An 18,943-nucleotide genomic window follows, 5' to 3' on the forward strand; every position below is an offset into this window, starting at 1 on the left:
TGCCGTACATCATGTCTGTCCTCTCCATTCAGAAAATTTTTTGGGTATAAAAACATGCTTGCCGTAGGAAATCTCAAAACAGTCAAAGATTCTGGAAACATAAGTGATTCTTTTTGACCCTGAAATGGAAGTGGCATGGGTATTTGATATAGATTAAAAACAATGACCAAAAGCAACTCATCCTTGAAAATAAATACCATAAATGGGGTCCCGGTAAGTGAATGAACAATAAATGCCTCCTAGTTATTGTCCAGGTATGAGGAGCAACCAAGGCTTATATGGAAATTGACTATTACCATACATTTTCTATTATTGTTAATCAAATAGAAATATACAAATGCTGACGCTATGATAGCAGCAAGCTAGCCTACAGTTGAAACTTGGCATTATATAGTATTAGAGTTGAAGTGCAGTTAGAAGACACTCTGTGGTAATAAATATTATGTTCAAAGCTTTAAGCCAGCACTTCAATAGGCTCTTGAGACCCACTTTAAGATTGGCAGGCCCTGGTGGCTCCTCACTGGAGGGCCATTCTGTCAACTCTAGAAACATTTTAGAGCAAATCAGGAACTTCTCTTTGTTTTACCTTCTACCTTCAAATTAAAAATAGCCTTAGAGATTTGTGATAAAACAAAATGGTATTTAGAAGCTGGTACTAGGTCACAACTTATACACTAGGCCTGGGGTTAAATATTCTCTGAGTGTTTATTATGAATTTTATAGTAGTCAAAATTTCCAATAAAGAAAATCAGTCTAATTAGGAAATTTTCCAACAGGACAACTAAAATAAAATGTATTTTAAAGTGATCAGAAAGTGCATCTAATAAGAAATATGATGATAATCACCAAAGCCAGCTCCATGCAAATTATATTTACACATGGAGAGATTTGGGAATTATTTTTCCTGACTTGCATACCATGCTAAATATTTTAATAAAAGAAATGGCATCTAAGTCTGAGAAGTCAACCATGCACTGAAGAGGTTCTGCAGCCTTTTAATAGCACACTACTATGCTTAATAAAGATGATAATGCTTAATTGCGTATTGATCTTTGGATTTTTTATATTCCTCAATCTATCCATCAATAAAAAGACATTAACCACAGACTCTGCTTAGCACTCTGCTAGAGCTTATGGTGGGACTCATGTAAAATAAATAAAAGTTTCACTTCTTTTGAGTTTGTTGCAATAAGCTTTGAAACACTCTTGTGCATGGGAGAAGAAACATGGATATGTACCATATGACAAGATGGTATGTTATCTGGTATTTCAGATGAGGAGAGAATTAAAGATCATGTTGGGCTAAATGCAATCAAGAAAATCTTTAGAAAGGTTTGGGTTGAACGAAATTAAATAATTAAATTTTCAAAGAGGTAGTGGAAACAGTTTAATAAAAGAAAAATGCAGGTCCAACACTTGTTTAAAATCATATCTTATACTAAATGTGATAAGGAGACCGTAAGTACTGGTGAGACTATCATTATGTTTTTCTACAATTTGTTGCCATTAGAAGAGGGGAGGCCGGTGGTGAAAATCTACAATTTCATAGGGTTCAGCATGTAAGAGAAGAAGAAATTAAAATGAAGACAAAAAGTCAAGATGCTTCCTGCTATAGGTATCAGTAAGATTTGGTATGGATTTGTTATAAAGCAGAACAAATACAGAAATCATTATAGGGTTCCAAGTTTGGGGAACCAGGTGAAGCACAGTCCGGTGGACAGAAAGACAGTGATGATAAGTGAGTGCGAGGCATCACTCAGTGTGAGAAACATTTCCAAGAATCTGGTATGGCAGGAGTTGGGTACTAGTAGAAGCCTTTCTAGGCAACAAGAGTGTGATTAATATTCTTATTTTAAAAATATTTTGTATCTAACATATGCTATAGTTATAAGTTAACAATTATTCAATGCTTATTCTGTGTTTAACCCTGAGCTAAGCTTTGTATCCACAATGCCCCCACTTAATCTAATTATAATGTTCTGAAGATTTATAGAGGGGAGGTAGTAGAAATAATTTTCTGGTAATCCTGGTTTTAGTTTCAGAATAGTCAGCAGTCCCCTAGACCACAACATTTATGATTTGGTTTCCATTTAGTGGGGATTGGGAGGGTGTACAGGGAGCATATGAGTCGAAGTTTTTACTTGTAGGTTTCTAGAGACTTTAAAGAAAAAGAAAGAAAGAAAGAAAAGGCAATGAAGAGAATGGTATGAAGTTTGTTCCTCAGCTTGGGCCCTGAGAACTAAGTTTGAACCACATTTAAAGAGAGGCTTTAGGTAGGAACAGAAAGAACTGTTTACACAATGGTGTTGAAGTAACACAGAATAAAGGCAATTCCACTTGGGTCCAGTAATGATAACTTTTGACCCAGAATGGGAGGGATGAATATTTCACTCAGTTCAACTGGACACATAGAGAGCACTCAGGCACTATGGTAGTTCTAGAGTACCTGTCATTACATGACTATGGAGGACTCAGCAGAACATGGTAGAAATGAGATGCCAGGATGAGATGATAAATGCCTGGGGACCCAGTGTCCATTTGGACAAAGTCTACCTAGTAGGGGTAGACTTTCTTGTGTGTATATAAGAAATATCCCTTTAGGACTCCCAGAAGTACTTGAGTAGGCATAAAGAGAAGAAGACTTTGCCGGAGACTAGAAGTTATGTTATTCAGGTGAGGGGAAGAGTGGGTACGATTTTATCTCTTCATTTATTAAGCAACCAATTATTGAATGCTGCAATGTTTCAGACAATATTCTGGGAAACAGAGCAAACCAAGAAAGACACTCTTAATGGTTAGAATAGTGGAGATACAAACTAATTAATAAATGGTGAAAAATCAACATAATCATTACTAATGTAAGGAGCTCAGAAGACAGCCAAAAGTCCCAGATAAGGAGTGCCACAGATGGATTCCCAAGAAAAATACCATTTAAACTGAGACCTAGAATGTGAGTAGGAGTCAGCTGGGTAAAGCTGGGAAGATGGGCGTTCCATTCCATGGGAACAGCTGTGTAGATTCTCAAGGCCAGAGCTGATCCTTTGAAGGAATCAAAAGCTGGATTAAATGGCCAGAGTGTGTGAGGTCAATAAAGACATGAGGCTAGAGAATAGCCCTTGAGTTTAGACTTGATTTTGAAGACAATGGAAACTGATTGAAGGGCTTCCTCTTTGTTATATTTACCTTTCAGAAAGATCACTCTGATCATCCTGTGGAGAACAGATTTAAGGGAGAAAAGACTAGCAGGATGTGGGTACTGGTAAGGCTGGGAGACTCTTTCATTATCGTAGTCCTACATGATGGTATTCTGAACTAGGATGCTGACAGTGAAACAAAGAAAAGGGAACAAAGTTGAGAAACGCTTAAGCAGTTGAATAGAAAGGACAAGTGATTGAATGTGAATGATTAGGAAGAGTTAAAGAACAAAGTCATACTATTGGTTTGGGCAGCTAAGGAACAGGTGGCCCCATTTCCTGGGCTCAGCACCGTGAGGGTGGTGAGGATTGAGTGAGAAATGCAAACAAAGCCTACAAGTCTGTCTTCTGATGGATTCCAAGGCTCCACACTTGCCTGGTTTTTCTTTTAGTATTTATCATAACTCCTTGTCAGTTTCTTTGTAAGTGTTTTCTCATCTCTCTGACCTCTACCTTTTGGATTGCTCCAAGGCTCAGTCCTGGGAGCTCAATTCTTTTCCATCTACAGTGATTCCCAAGATAATCCACCTACTCTTGTGGCTTCAAATTCTGTCTATAAACAGGTTATTCCCAGCATCATTGTTCCATTCAAATGTCTGCACTAAACTCTGGATGCTTTTAATCAATTGTCAATGTGTATCTCCACCTGGATGACTGATGGGTACTGAAGACACTTAGCTGAGCGACATCCAAGCTGAGCTCCTTCTTCCATCTCCTCCTGTTTCTTTACATATTCATTACTTTTAATGGCAAAAACTGCAGTTACTTTTGCGCCAAACTTATAATTTCATCAAGCAGCTTCCCCTGTGTCCTGGGTCCTGGCTGGTCTCTGTACTTCTTCCCTTGAGCAAAGTAGCTAATGTGATCTCAGCATTGAATAAATAGAGACCAGGTGAGAAGTTTTGCAGTCATTGAGGAGAACGATGTTGGTGGACAATTCAAGGTGGTAATAAAGTAGGTGGTGAGATGTGATTGGATTATGGATATAGTTTGAATTTATTAATCACATTTCTCCTTCAGAGCCTTCATGATCTCTTTCATGTAATGTTTTCCCTCCAGATACTGCCAAAATCTTCCTCAGATTCTTAGTAAGCCCTCTCTAGACCTCCCTATCTAATATTTCATTTTACCCCAATGCTTTCCATTCCCTTTCCCTAATTTATGTACTTCTCTCATCCCTAGTGCCTCTTTAACATTCTGTTTATTTTACTTGCCTATACTGTGTTGGTTGTACTCCCACTAGAGTGCAATCTCCATAAGACAGAAATACCATTTTCCCCTTAGTTCCCTACCCCATGCCCATGCATATAATAGTGCCTGGCATGTAACATAGCCAGTGTTCAATACATATTTGTGAAATGACTGGATTAACTGATTAATTTCAAAGTAGTTGAATGAAGGAATAGCATGTAGAAATAATGTACACACTAACATTGCTTAAAGCTACTTTCTCAGGTCTTACTGGATCATTTTGAGAAATGTACTAAGAGGTTTCCAAACCAAGAATCTCTAGAGTGAGTCAATGAAAACCAGCAACTAGTAGTAACATTTACCACATTAGAAGGAATCTGGAATAAAAATAGAATCAAAATTAAGAAGGAACCTTGTAGATAATAGAATTAATGTTTCTTCAAACACAAGAAAATTGATTATATAGCTTTAGAAATAAAGTATCAAAACTCTTAATCCCAAAGCAAAGTAACTGGTAAGAGAAATAAGATATTTCCAAACATCCATGAAATGATGCTATTATTTTACTTCCTCGAAACTCCATTTCTCTCTCTAGCAATTTAATAGAGAGTAGCATGACAAAAGTACTGCCCTCAACCTATGGTATAGAGATATTTTGTATTCCAAAGGCTTTGTTTAATGAAGCAGAGCTTTTACTAGTTACATATGTTAAGAACTTAGATTTGTCCCAGAGAAAATAAAACCATTGGTGTAAAACTTCAATGAAAACAAGTCAAGGAAGAATCAAGATTTTGGTGTTGACTTCTTTTTAACCATGGTTTCCTTTGCTTTAAAACAAAATTAAGTGGAAAGAGCAGAATATATAGAAAAACTTTTCTCCTAATATTAAATTTATAAAACATATGATTACTAGGGAAAAATAAATTGCATATTAGGTACATTCGGCTTATAATGAAAATATATTTGAGTGCTAGTCTGGAACTTTCTGTATTCTATATAGTGCACAGATAATGAGTCTCAGTTGTTTTCTGTTATACTCTATCATTTTCCAGGGGTTCATAAATTATACAATACTCTGCTTAATCTTCCACACCTTCTCTTGCTTCTCTCTTTTCTGTTTACGCATTCTGAGTATATGTCAGCCAATATCAGCATTTTGATTACAGGCAGAATGAAACTTCTTCCAAAACCTGTTAGCATATAGAGCAACATATTTTGTAATATTTTTTCTTGTTTTTCTCCCCACAAATCCATAAGTGGTATAACATTTCTTTTTACCATTGCATGAACCTGGCATTTCTAACTATCCAGAGATTAGCTTTCTGTGTGTTCATGAAGCATTAAAGCTTTGCTGCACAAAACAGCTCCTTCTGACCTCTGCTAGAAAAGTGGAATATCTTTAAGCATACTCTTTTTATTAGTGGATTTTTCCATTTGTAATTTGTTCCCCAAATCTCTTCCTTGTAGTTTATGCTGTTGGCCCTGCTTGTGTGACAGTGTCTAAAAAAAATCATTATTTGTGTTCTGCAAAACTTTAATGAAATTTAGGGTCACAATTAAATTTTACTATATTTGGTTAATTAGCAAATAGTTTACTTTACAGCATGCAAAGTCATCAGAACCCGGCCAACTTAGAGGTAAAATAAGATCCAGATGTGTGTTTCACATTCCTCTCTAAGAGCAGGGAAATATTAAGGCTGTCATTCTTGATATCTGAAAAAATGTAGGTGGAGCCAACAAAATAGCTGTTTAAATATTGTGAATTAACTGAAAAAATAGAATAGATGCTTACCCTGGTAAATACATTTTTAAAATACGGTATATCCATACCATAAAAAAGAATAAAATACTTGTACATCATACAAAATGAATGAAACTCAGAAGCATTATGCTAAGTGAAAGAAGTCGGACAAAAAGACCACATATTGTATGTGTCCATCTATATGAAGTGCCCAGAGGCAAATCTGAAGACACAGAGAGTAGATTAGTGGTTGCCTAGTCTGGGTGTGGAAATGAGGATTAACTATAAATAGGCTGGAGGATTTTATCAGGGTGATGAAAATATTCTAAAATTGGATCACAATGATGGTTGTAAAACTCAGTAACTTTACTAAAAATCTTTTAATTGCACTAAAATGCATGGTTTTATGCTTTGTCAGTTATACCTCAACAATGTTGTAAAGAAATAATGTAGATGCTTAGGTCTATGTACTAATAAATACCACATATGCTGCTTCTGAAGGTCATTCTTTTCCATGGCAATAGCATTCTAAAATGTCAATCGAAAACTACCACCAAAAAGTAAAGGTTTTTTAAGATATGTGTAACTAATAGAAAGTAACAGACAATTTATTCACCCTTTAAAAAGCAAAGAAACAAACAAAAATAATATTGACAGTTCTCCATGACTATCATACTTAGTTCATATTTAGTTTTAGCAACCTGTTACTCTGTTGCCCAAAAGTGTAAATATCGTCCTCATTTATTCTATGCCAACAAATACTAGAAATAATCCCATTAATACCTTTTTATATTTTTCCAAAACCAGAGTTAATTACATATATATTATACCTTCAAAAAACGCACAAGTAGTTGCTTCTCTTCTAAAATACTAAATGAATAAATAAATACATTTCAAACATTCAAATAAATAACATCAGTAAAATGTCCCCTTCTGCTCTCCAATATCTTAGTGGAACTTGATGATTTTATAAAATTAAAGTAGTTGGGAGAATTGTCTTCAATATTATGGACGGTCACATAAGTATTTGGAAGACTTTATTTTTATTTATTTATTTTTTTTTGAGACAGAGTCTCACCTTATTGCCAGGCTGGAGTGCAGTGGCTCAGTCTCAACTCACCACAACCTCAGACTTCCAGGCTCAAGCAGTCCTCCCACCTCAGCCTCCAAAGTAGCTGGTAATACAGGCATGAGCCACCATGCCCAGCTAATTTCTGTATTTTTTGTAGAAATGAGGTTTTGCCATGTTGCCCAGGCTGGTCTCCCACTCTTGGGCTCAAGAAATCCACCCGCCTCGGCCTCCCAAAGTGATGGAATTACAGGCATGAGCCACTGTGCCTGGCCAAAAGACATTATTTTTTTTTTTTTTTTATTTTTTCATTCTGCAAATATGTTTCAGCATTTAGTATATGGAACTATCTTTTTACAAAGCTATGTTTGTCATATCGATGTACATTTGGGTCTCCTTTCTATGCCTTATTTTATTTTATTTTTTTTGAGAATGAGTGTCGTTCTGTCATCAAGGCTGGAGTGCAGTGGTGCAATCTCGGCTCACTGCAACCTCTGCCTTCCGGATTCAAGCAATTCTCTTGCCTCAGCCTCCCAAGTAGTTGGGATTAAGATGTTCACCACCACGCCCAGCTAATTGTTGTATTTTTTTTAGTAGAGACGGGGTTTCACCATGTTGGCCAAGCTAGTCTTGAACTCCTGACCTCAAGTGCTCTGCCCGCCTCAGCTTCCCAACATGCTGGGATTACAGGAGTAAACCACCATGCCCAACCATCTGTGCCCATTTTAAAGTATACGTTTTATTCAGAGGTTATCTGTATGTATTCTGTTTACTTTTTTATTTATGTAGAGATTTGAATATTAACATGAATGATAACTGACTTGCTTTGAATATTTTATTTTGAAATTTCTTTTTATTATGGATGATAGCTTAATGATAATTCTTTACTTGGGCTTATAGGCATGGATCAAGGATGCTAACTTGTGCCCAGAGAGATTCAGCTTATGACTTTGGCCTCTGAGAGATTAGTCAATTATCAGCAGAAGTCTTCACATCCAAAATGCACCTTCTTGGTATCAATTACTAACTTACTCCATAGAGGAAGTATTCAGAAAATCTATCACTTCGGTATATCATCCACTGGCCAAGAAGCTTGAATTCTAAACAGTTCAATGCTGTTCAATGATATGAGCTGCCTGGTCATAAATCTCAAAGGCCTCAAGAAGTCAGGTGTACATCAATAGGGAGATAAGTCTGGAAAACAGATAAGCCATTTAAAAGGGGCAACCATCGCCCAGTTCTAATTACGCTCTGCTACGTGAAACAGCATGCCCAGTGTGATATGATCTTCTGAATTTTCACAGGAAGCTGAAAAGCTGGATACTCATGTGAAATGTCTCGATTGTTAAACATTGACGACTAATTCAAAAAGTTTTAAACACTGTACATGGGAAACAAAACTTACCAGAGGATTGGGTCTCATAGTGGCCAACTCAGTACTTCTGCCTTACAAGGAAATCTCATCTACTTTTTTGTTGTGCAGAACCCACAGTGATAGAGCAGCTGCCTGCATATCTGCTCCTACCAGGGTTACAACTTGGCCTTTGTCCTGGCACATCCTCGTCCTTTTGCCTAAAACCTCTTCCTCATCCATGCTTACCAAGTGAACTCCTACTTTTCTATTATTCTGTATCATCTTACATTTGTATTCCTGGTGCTCCTCCAATATAGCATTTTTTCTGTATCAGAGCTTTTTTTATGCATAATTATTTAAATGACTCTGTGGGTGAAAACAGTTCTTGGATATTCCTTGAAGACAGGGTATCTTCTGTTCTCGTTTTGTGTTCGCATAGTAACTGACAGGCAGTTGACACTCAAATGGTTGATGAACAGGTGAGTGAATTAATTACTTATGTTAAAAAGGATTAGATTCACATTTTACTTCTGCTACTGATTGTTAAATAACCTGAGAAAAGTCTTGGATGAGAGAGTATTTGAGGGCAAAAATAAAAGAAAATAACAAAGAAAAGTCACTTTCACTTCTGGGGCTTCAACTGTCTTGTGTGTAATGAATGCACTGGATTGGATTCCCAATGTGGTCTTTAATATTCTATTTTGATGACAGTGTGATAGTTACATTAACAATATTGCTAATAACACCAGTAGTAAATGAATATTCAACCTTTATGTGCAAGTAACTGTTATAAGTGCCTTCAAGGCACTATCTCATTTAATCATCTCATGATATTCTAAGGTAGATATTTTTGTCCCTATTATATGGATAACAAAAGTATACCTGGAGAAATACTTTTGTTTTAAAACTTTCACAAACTAGAAATGAGAAGTTTGTTGTCCACTTTGCTGTGACTTCTTTTTTCTCATGGGTTTGTGAATCATAATAACTGAAGTTCGCTTTGTTTCATATTGTAATTACAGTAAGACACAAAGCTAGTAATTTTCTCTATGTAATACTGCATTTCTCCTATACCAAGTCACACAGGGTCATGCTACTCAAAGAATGGTCCATGGACAAGCAGCAACAGTATCACCTGGGAGTTAATTAGACATGCAGAATCATTATCTCCAGCCTAGACCTGAGAATCAGAATCTGCATTTTAACAAGACTCCCAGGTAACTCCAATGCATTCTAAAGTTTCAGAAGCATTAGCACAGAGGAAACTTGTTCCAGTTTATCGACCTAATTCTCTCCATAGGAAGATAGAAGGAGTGCCTTCAAAAAGAGAAGCAGAGGATAAGAACATATAGAAAGAACTGTCATGATGTGACTGTGAAGTTACGAGACTATGTCTAGACATTAGTCAAATCTGCATTTGAGAGAAGACTGCACTATCTATTTGTATCTTAATCCATTCAAATTGCTATAACAAAATGCTTGAATCTGAGTAGCTTGTAAACACCAAAAATTTATTTCTCACAGTTCCAGAGGCTGGGAAGTTCAAGATCAAGGTGGCAGCAGATTTGGTGTCTGGTAGAGGACCCTGTTTCTCATAGATGGTGCCTTCTTGCTTTGGAAGGGGCAAGATAGCTCTTTGGGGCCGTTTTTTACAAAGATATTAATTTGTTCATGAGAATTCTGCCCTCATGATCTAATCACCTCCCAAAGACTCCACCCCTTAATACAATTACTTTGGGAGCAGGATTTTAACACATGAATTCTGGGATCACACAAACATTCACACCACAGCAGTACTAATTTCTACTTTACATGGTAATGTCTCTTGATAAAACAGATCATTTGCCAACTTTAGGGTCCAATTGCTGGTTATCATTTTCTTTTAGAATTGGCATTTCTAGTTTATTGGTGGCTTCACTCGTTATGCTTTTGTCCTATGGAGAGTTGTGGATCATAACTGAAGTTGTATTCATTTCAGAGACTTTAATTGCAGATGTTACCAAGAAATCAGGCTGTTTTGAAACCAAATCTTCTCTATGTTTTTGGAGTAATTTTGTTTTTTCTGTGGACACGTGTATATTGTACATCAGTCCTAAAATAAAATAATTAAAGGTCTTCACTTGAAATCATTGTCAACCATAAACAGATACTTTCTTGAATAGATCAGGACAAGGAAAGGTTAAGTGCCTCACTGTGTTCAATAAGTCAGAGCAACTGCTATAATGTAAATGATAAAAAATAATTCTTTCTTTTCAGTGAGCAGAATTTTTCTGTTTCTTATTTTAGAAACAAAAAGGGTGTGTAGCTGGCTGAAATGGATAAAACAATGGGATATGCATCACCTGAGTTTTGTGCATTTTCAAGAGAAAATAATTATTCCTTTATTCTTTGACTCTTCTTGACTAATTTGGTATAGAGAGAAGAATCCTCTCTTTGTGACTGCACAGGCTTTAAAAATGTTCTTAGTGTTATATAAGAATCTGTTTCTCCTGGGGATCATATCTCATGTTTCTCATTGAATTTCTGTTGGAAACAATGGAATGGAAGAGGTTCATTCAAGAAAAGTCACAGTTGTGGAAAGAGTAAGGTTGATCTGTTTATGAGTATACTCCTTTTTTTTCATTTTGCTTTATCAATGAGCAATATGAAAGAATTAATCAAAACCATGTTACAGTAAACTTAGTAAAAGACATTCAGTCTTTTACTTTTTGTTCAGTAAAAGCTAAACAAAATTAAGGAAAAGAGTAGCTGTAATTTTTGTGGATCCTAGTCCATAAAAATGACCAACACAAATTTGTCTAGAGCTGACCATTGGAAGAACACTAGTTATTTCTTGAGTATAGACAAAAATGTGTGGTTAGAGGTTGGGGGAGGTTATTAATAAGACACGTGACAGACAGGAAGCATCTGGGACAGGACACCCAGCTAAGACACCAGCAAAGAAGAGGGAAAGCTGAGCTCATCCATCCCAAGCATTGCCACTGTCATTAAATTTGCCTATTTGTGAGATTCTTTGCATGATACATGCTAGGATAGAAAATTTCCCTCCTGACTCTCTTTTTTGCAATAATCCCCTGCTCTTCTAACCCAATAGTAGTCTTTATTGATAAGTCCTAGGTGAGACTCTAATCGTTTGTTTGCTTTATAACTAGGCTCTGATTTTTTTTGCTTAGTAATGTAGCCGTTGAACAGCCATGCATTTTCAAAACTGGTATTTTAAAATAAGTGCTTGTTACATTCAAAAGCCTTCTTACTCAGCATGTTCAGCTGACTTTTCTGGAAGATTCTTCAGCAATTCTTCTTGATAGTTATACATTCACTGTGAGTCCTATCTTATGGTGATTATACCAAGCTGATTCTTCCTGAATACGTTGGTCTGTTTTCTGTTGCTTATAACAGAATACCTGAAACTGGGTAATGTATATTTCTTAAAAAAGGAATTTATTTCTTGTAGTTATACAGGCCGAGAAGTTCCAGGTTGAGGAACCATATCTGGTGAGAGCCTTCTTGCTGGTGCAGATTCTGTGGCATCCCAAGGCAGCACAGGGCATCATATGGTGAGGGGGCTGAGCATGCTGACATGTCAGCTCAGTGCTCTCTCTTCTTGTAAAGTCAACATGTCCCCTCCCATGATAACTCATTAATCTTCCATTAACCCATTAATCCAGTAATTTATGAATGAATGAATCCTCTTATAAGAGCAGAGCGCTCATGATCCCATCACCTTTTAAATGCCCCACCTCTTGACACTGTCACATTGAGGATTAAGTTTCAACATGAGTTTTGAAGGGGACATTCACATCCATAGCACCGAAGAATAATATTATCTTTGTTTATGCCCCCAAACAGTTCTTCTTTTTGAGACGGAGTCTTGCTCTGTCGCCCAGGCTAGAGTGCAGTGGTGTGATCTCAGCTCACTGCAACCTCCGCTTCCTGGGTTCACGCCATTCTCCTGCCTCAGTCTCCCAAGTAGCTGGGATTATAGGCACCCGCCACCATGCTCGGCTAATTTTTTTTGAACTTTTAGTAGAGACGGGATTTCACTGTGTTAGCCAGGATGGTCTCGATCTCCTGACCTCGTGATCCACCCGCCTCGGCCTCCCAAAGTGCTGGGATTACAGGCGTGAACCACCGCGCCCAGCCCAGTTCTTTTTATCTTTGATTACAATTCTTAAGTTCTTGGAAAACTAATGCCTTTACCAACATCATCTCTTGGCTCAGAAAAATATGGGTATGTGGAATTTAAGTGCATATCATGCAATCAAAAGTTTTTTTCTCCTTGCCATGCATCTAATTGTATATATACACGCATATGTATGGATATATGTACACACATTCTGCAGTGGAATAAAAATTCGTGTCCTCCAAAACTCATATGTTGAAATCTTAACCCCCAAGATGATGGTATTAGCAGGTGGGTCCTTTGGGAGGTGATTAGGTAATAAGGGTGGAGCCTTCATGAACAGGATTATTGCCTTATGAAGAGGCCCAGGAAAGATCCCTCTTCCCATCCACCTCCTCACAGAGAAAAGCCCGCCATCGGTCTGCAATTCATGAAAAGACCCTCATGAGAACCTGACCATGATGCCACCCTGATCTTGGACTTTCCAGTCTCCAGAACTGTGAAAAATAAATTTATGTTATGTATAAGCCATCCAGTTGATAGTATTATGTTATAGCAGCCCGAAATTACTGAGTCACACGCTGTACATATCATCAGTGCTGATTGTGTCCATCTGGCACTCTCTACTTTCTCCATATACTTTACCTTGCCCTTTAAAATTATGCTTATCATGGAAACAAACCATTTAAACTTGGAGGCTCTCATTTCCAAACTCTTTTGCCTTAAAATAGGATGTTTGTTTCTGAAATTTTCTACTTTCATGACATTTCTGTTGTTTGACATGCTGTGCATTGAATTTTTTTTTCATGCTTAGTGTAGAGTAAAAAATAATTCAAAATCTTAAGAAAATTTACAAAACTCTGGTCGCTGTTTTAAGAGTAGCTGCACCCAGTCAACTGAGTCAACTTGGCTTATCACAGTTTTGCCAATAAAAGCCTATCATTCATGAAGTTAAACTCATAACTGTGTTTGAGTTGTTGATGTTGATAGGTCCTATTTAAAATAAGAAACATTCTTAAATCAGGAGGGAATATAATTGCAACTCTATTCATCATGAGTCAGAAGTTTCCTATGACAATCACATTACCGTTACTTCTAAATAAGATGTACATATCCATGGATACATCTTTGTGGAAGAGGTCAAGTCAGGGTGCCTCTCTTTGTCTCTCTATTTTACTTCCCACAGGAAATAGAGTTATTCATTCTTCTGTTCATTAATATTTTTGGTTCCTGCCATGTGTAAGCCACTGTGCTAGCTTTGTGAGGAAATACTTGAAGACTAAGCTTGAGCATAGTAATGAAATTTGTTTCAACTCAATACACCAAGTTTCTTGTTACCGAACTATGTGCTAGCCCTGAAATAAGATACATGCTTGACGTATAGCATTTTGTCACAAAGATCACAGTCTCTTAGAGAAAATAATACAGGAGTCAAATATCAATAGCTGACTATAATGTTCTGCTAGCGATATAAGTTAAATGCACTAACAAGGGAGTCATTAATTCTTTCTAGAAGTGTAAGATAGGTAAAGAATAAAGTGAGTAGGGATTTTATTGAGAGGAGAGTTTAGCTGAAAGTTAAAGGTGGAAGATCAAGGTAATTTTGAGTAGTGACATTCCAGATGTGATGGTCTGTACAAAAGCATAAGGCTATAAGAACATAAGTCATGCTCAGATTATTTACAATACTTCATTAAGGCCACATAAAAGGTTATGTAATGGAAATAGTGGTAGGTGGTGAGATTGAAAAAGAAGACCAGACTGTTAGTGAATGATCTCCAATACATTATTAAATAATTTGTCAGGTATTATGTAGAAACCAAGGGATATTTTTGAAGTCAAGTTGCCTTTTGATCTAACATTGATATATAACTACAAGCAGCAGTGGGCAGTTCTATTTGGATAGCTCTAGGAAGTGATTAGAAGAAACTCTGTGTCTTTCATGTAAGAGAGAGCAAAGGTAAGTTTTTGGCACTTATAGTAACTTTGGTAGAAATGAGTATTTAAATCATCAAATTTATGTTCATAGATCAGTAATAAAATCTACCCCTAGTGTGATGTGCAATTGAAAATTTACCTTGGCAATCATGCATTTTATCTTTAGAGGACAAAACAGAATACTATGTTAACCCCAGACATGTTTATTGTTCCCTAAGATACAAAAAATGTGATACCTAACAATGTTGTTTTTCTAATATTTCTTTAAATGTTCACTCTGTAGCAAATAAGGCTGGATGCATGCATTTTCCTATAAGTAATAAGTTTTAGGAAAGCATTTGTGATTTAGATATATAGTTTATGTTTCACAGAGGTTCTGTCAAAATTATTCTCCCCTTATTTTTCATGAGTAACAATCAATGGCCCTTCCTCAATGTGCTAATATAATTCTCATTTTTATTTACCATTGAGATATTGATATAGATATGATATAAACAATCTTTCCTTACCTGTCTGTATTGTGGGAATGGTAATAGATAATAATAAAGTAATGATAACAATTCATGTAAATTCTGTAGCTGATAGTACTGAGCCTTTATATTGTGATGGGCATTGTGCTAAGTGCTGGCCTTTATATGTAGAAATTTATTTAATTTTTGCATCAATCCAGAGAAGGGAGCTATCATTTCCTTCATTTTATGGATAGTATCTCAGGGATGTTTAGTAACTTGCTGAAATCATGTAATAGGTACAGAGCCAAGCAAGAGGAAGAATCCAAGTCTGTCTGACTCTACTAGGGACTTAATTTTCTTTCTGAGAAGTGTTTCAACCCTATCCTATATAGTTTGCTTTGTCGTTGAAACCATTTCTCATCTCACATGAAATGAATCAAATAATTATGGATTACTTCAGCATTTCTGGTATATTTTTCAAAATGATCTCATCATGGTCCGACATGATTTGTTTTTGCCATTTGAGTCTTCAACTCAATTTAAATGTTATAAAAACTACAGATTACTTTGGCATTAGCGGAAGATATTGTCAAAAATGGAATGAGTCTCTCTTTCTAATGTTATATGTCAGAAAGTCTTAGAAGATTAAAATTCTTTCATCTTAACACCACTACTTAATTATTAGATTCACAAATCTGTAACTCGAACTCACTTCAAAGTTATTGATGTTTCTTTATATATCAAAATTTAATATTTGGTGATTTTGATAAACATTCAGATCTCTAAATGATGATAGGAAAATTTATGCACATCTATGTCTTACATTCTAATCAGTAATACTATTCTCTGAGAAACCTCAAGTTGGAAAAGACACGAGATATTTCAGAAACACTAAAAGAAATTCTTGTCTCTTTTATTTGTTTCTTGAATCTATCTAAGATGACTTTGCTATCTATTAAATACAGTCAGCCACCATAAATCTTAAACAGGCATGAAATCATTTAAGGACAAATCTGAAATAGATGTTTAAATTAAATTTGTTACATATCTATGACATATCTACTTTATTCTTTTTCCCATAGTGATTTTAAAACCCAAATATACCACATATACTAATAATTGTTAAATAATTATTATTTTTTAAAACGGAACTATTCTAGAATAAAACACTTTTTATTTTGTAAAATATTGTGGAGTTTCAATTTGATCAATTGAAGTTTCAGATGAATTGTACCCATTCTTAATAGTCCATTTAGTATGTATTTACTGAGCTCTTAGAGTACCAGGTACTAGAATAGACACTGTGAACAAGAGAAGCACAGAGCTTCTCTCAAGTTTAAATTTTACCATAAACAAATAAAACACTATCCCACTCAGTATTTCTTTTTCATCAACTTTCATTTTCAGTTTTGGGGTGTATGTATAGGATGTGCAGTTTTGCTACATAGGTAAATGTGTGCCATGGTGGTTTGCTGCACAGACCAACTCATCACCTAGATATTAACCCCGGCATGCATTAGCTATTCATCCTGATGCTCTCCCTCCCCCAACCCCCAACCAACCAAAAGGCCCCAGTGCGTGTTATTCTCTCACTTGTCCAAGTGTTTTTATTGTTCAGCTCCCACTTATAAGTGAGAACATGTGGTGTTTGGTTTTCCGTTCCTTCGTTAGTTTTCTGAGGATAACAGCTTCCAGCTGCATCCATGTCCCAGCAAAGGGCATGATCTCATTCCTTTTTAGGGCTGCATAGTGTTCCATGATGTATATGTATCACATTTTCTTTATTCAGTCTATCGTTGATGGGCATTTGGGTTGATTCCAAGTCTTTGCTATTGTGAATAGTGCTGCAATGAACATACACATGCGCGTATCTTTATAATAAAATAATTTATATTCCTTTGGGTATATACCCAGTAATGGGACTGCTGGATCAAATGGTATTTCTGCTTCTAGATTTTTTGAGGAATTACCACACTGTCTTCCACAATGGTTAAGCTAATTTACACTCCCACCAACAGTGTAAAAGTGTTCCTTTTACTCCACAACCTTGCCAGCATCTGTCGTTTCTGGATTTTTTCATAATCGCCATTCTGACTAGTATGAGATGGTTTCTCACTGTGGTTTTGATTTGCATTTCTGTAAAGATCCCCACTTGGTAGTTTTTTTTTTTTTCCATAAGTTGTTGGGGTACAGGTGGTATTTAGTTACATGAGTAAGTTATTTAGTGGAGATTTGTGAGAACATGGAAGATATCAAACAAGGTTTTATTTTATTTATTTTTTTTCTAAGCTATTCTAACATTTAAAAAAGTTTATTAAGAGAGAAAAAAACAAAAAAACAAAACAAAACAAAAACCAGACTTTAGATTCTGGAGTCTATATTTTTAACCAGTGTGTTATACTCTATGTCTAGACCCCTGGTCCAAGGGAGGTTCTGAGGAGTTGGCAAACACTGGTTTCCTAGGTCTCCAGAATGTTCCTCATTCCTGCCCATGACAAAAACTGATTGTTCAGACTTTGCTTTGTTTATCTGACATCCTGTAGTGTTTGTTCAGTGAATTTCCCTTGTTATTTTAATTAGACAAAAATCTCTTTCTATTACTTATGAGCTAAAAACAGCAGCAGGGGCAGCAGCATCAATTACAGCCAATACCTACTGCACTCACTGTAAAACGTGTCCTGTTCTAAACATTTTACATGTATTTGTTCATTTGATCTTCCTTTAGTGATAGGGACAGGAGGCAGAGAAATTCTAGGCAGAAAAGAGCAGGGTCCCTGGAGAAGCCCCACCCTCAAGCCTGGAACCCTGGCCCAAAGTGAGAACGTGCATTTCTGTTTTCCTGCTCAAATGTTGCCTTTCCCAAAACCACACATAACCTGTGCAACCCCCACTTCTGCACCCATAAAAACCCCTGACCTGACTGACAGAGAGCAGAGGAGGGGAGAAGAGGAGAAGCAGCTGGACGTTCGAGACTGCAGTTTGATGATGGAGAGAAGCAGCTTGACTTCAGAGGAATGGTTTGACAGCAAACAAGATTTTCAATAGAGAACAAAAGGTGACACGAAGGAGTCTACTTCACATGGGGTGATCAGAGAAAGCCTCTAGGGGTGACTTTGAAGCTGAGAAAGGAAGAAAGGGAAAAAGCCTGAAATGCAAAGACCAAGAGACAAATAGTTTTACGTGTGTATTAGTTATCCATTGCTGCATAACAAATTGCTTTAAAACTCACTGGCTTAAAACAACACACATTTATGACAGTTTCTGCGGGTCACAAATCCAGGTACTTTGCTGGGTGCCTTTGGCTCACAGCCCCTTAGAAGGCTGCATTTACGCTGTTGGCCTGGACTGCAGTGTCTGAAGGCTCTACTGAGGCCCCTGATGATCCCCACTTCCTGATATTCATGCCCCTTTATGAGTCCCGTCTCTTAGGATGTAGACAGGACTCAGTGATTTGCTTCTAATGAACAGAATAGAGCAAAGTGACGGAATGTCGTTTCTGTGATTAGGCAACAAAAAGACTGATTGTTCTTTCTCATTTGCTTGGAGACAAGCCAGCTGCCGTGTTGTGAGCTGTCCTGTGGAGAGGACCACATGGCAAGTCCCTTAAGGAGGTCACCTGCAAAAAGACACCAAAGAACTGAAGCCATCAGGCATCTTAGTCTGCCTACCACAGTTGGGAAGAACAGTATGGTCCAAAAAGTCTTGAGTCAGAAAATAGCTTGGAGTGTTCTAGAAATTGTCAGGAGGCCAGTATAGCTGAAAGGTAGAGGAGAGAGACAGGAATATACAATGAGGTTGGAGTAGTACATAGGAACCAAATAATTTAGGTCTGTGTAGGTCATGGTAGGAAGTTGAGAGTGTTAAAATGAGGAGGCTTTCTG

This window comes from Papio anubis, chromosome 5, assembly GCF_008728515.1.
Source record: "Papio anubis isolate 15944 chromosome 5, Panubis1.0, whole genome shotgun sequence".
Classification (NCBI taxonomy): Eukaryota; Metazoa; Chordata; class Mammalia; order Primates; family Cercopithecidae; genus Papio; species Papio anubis.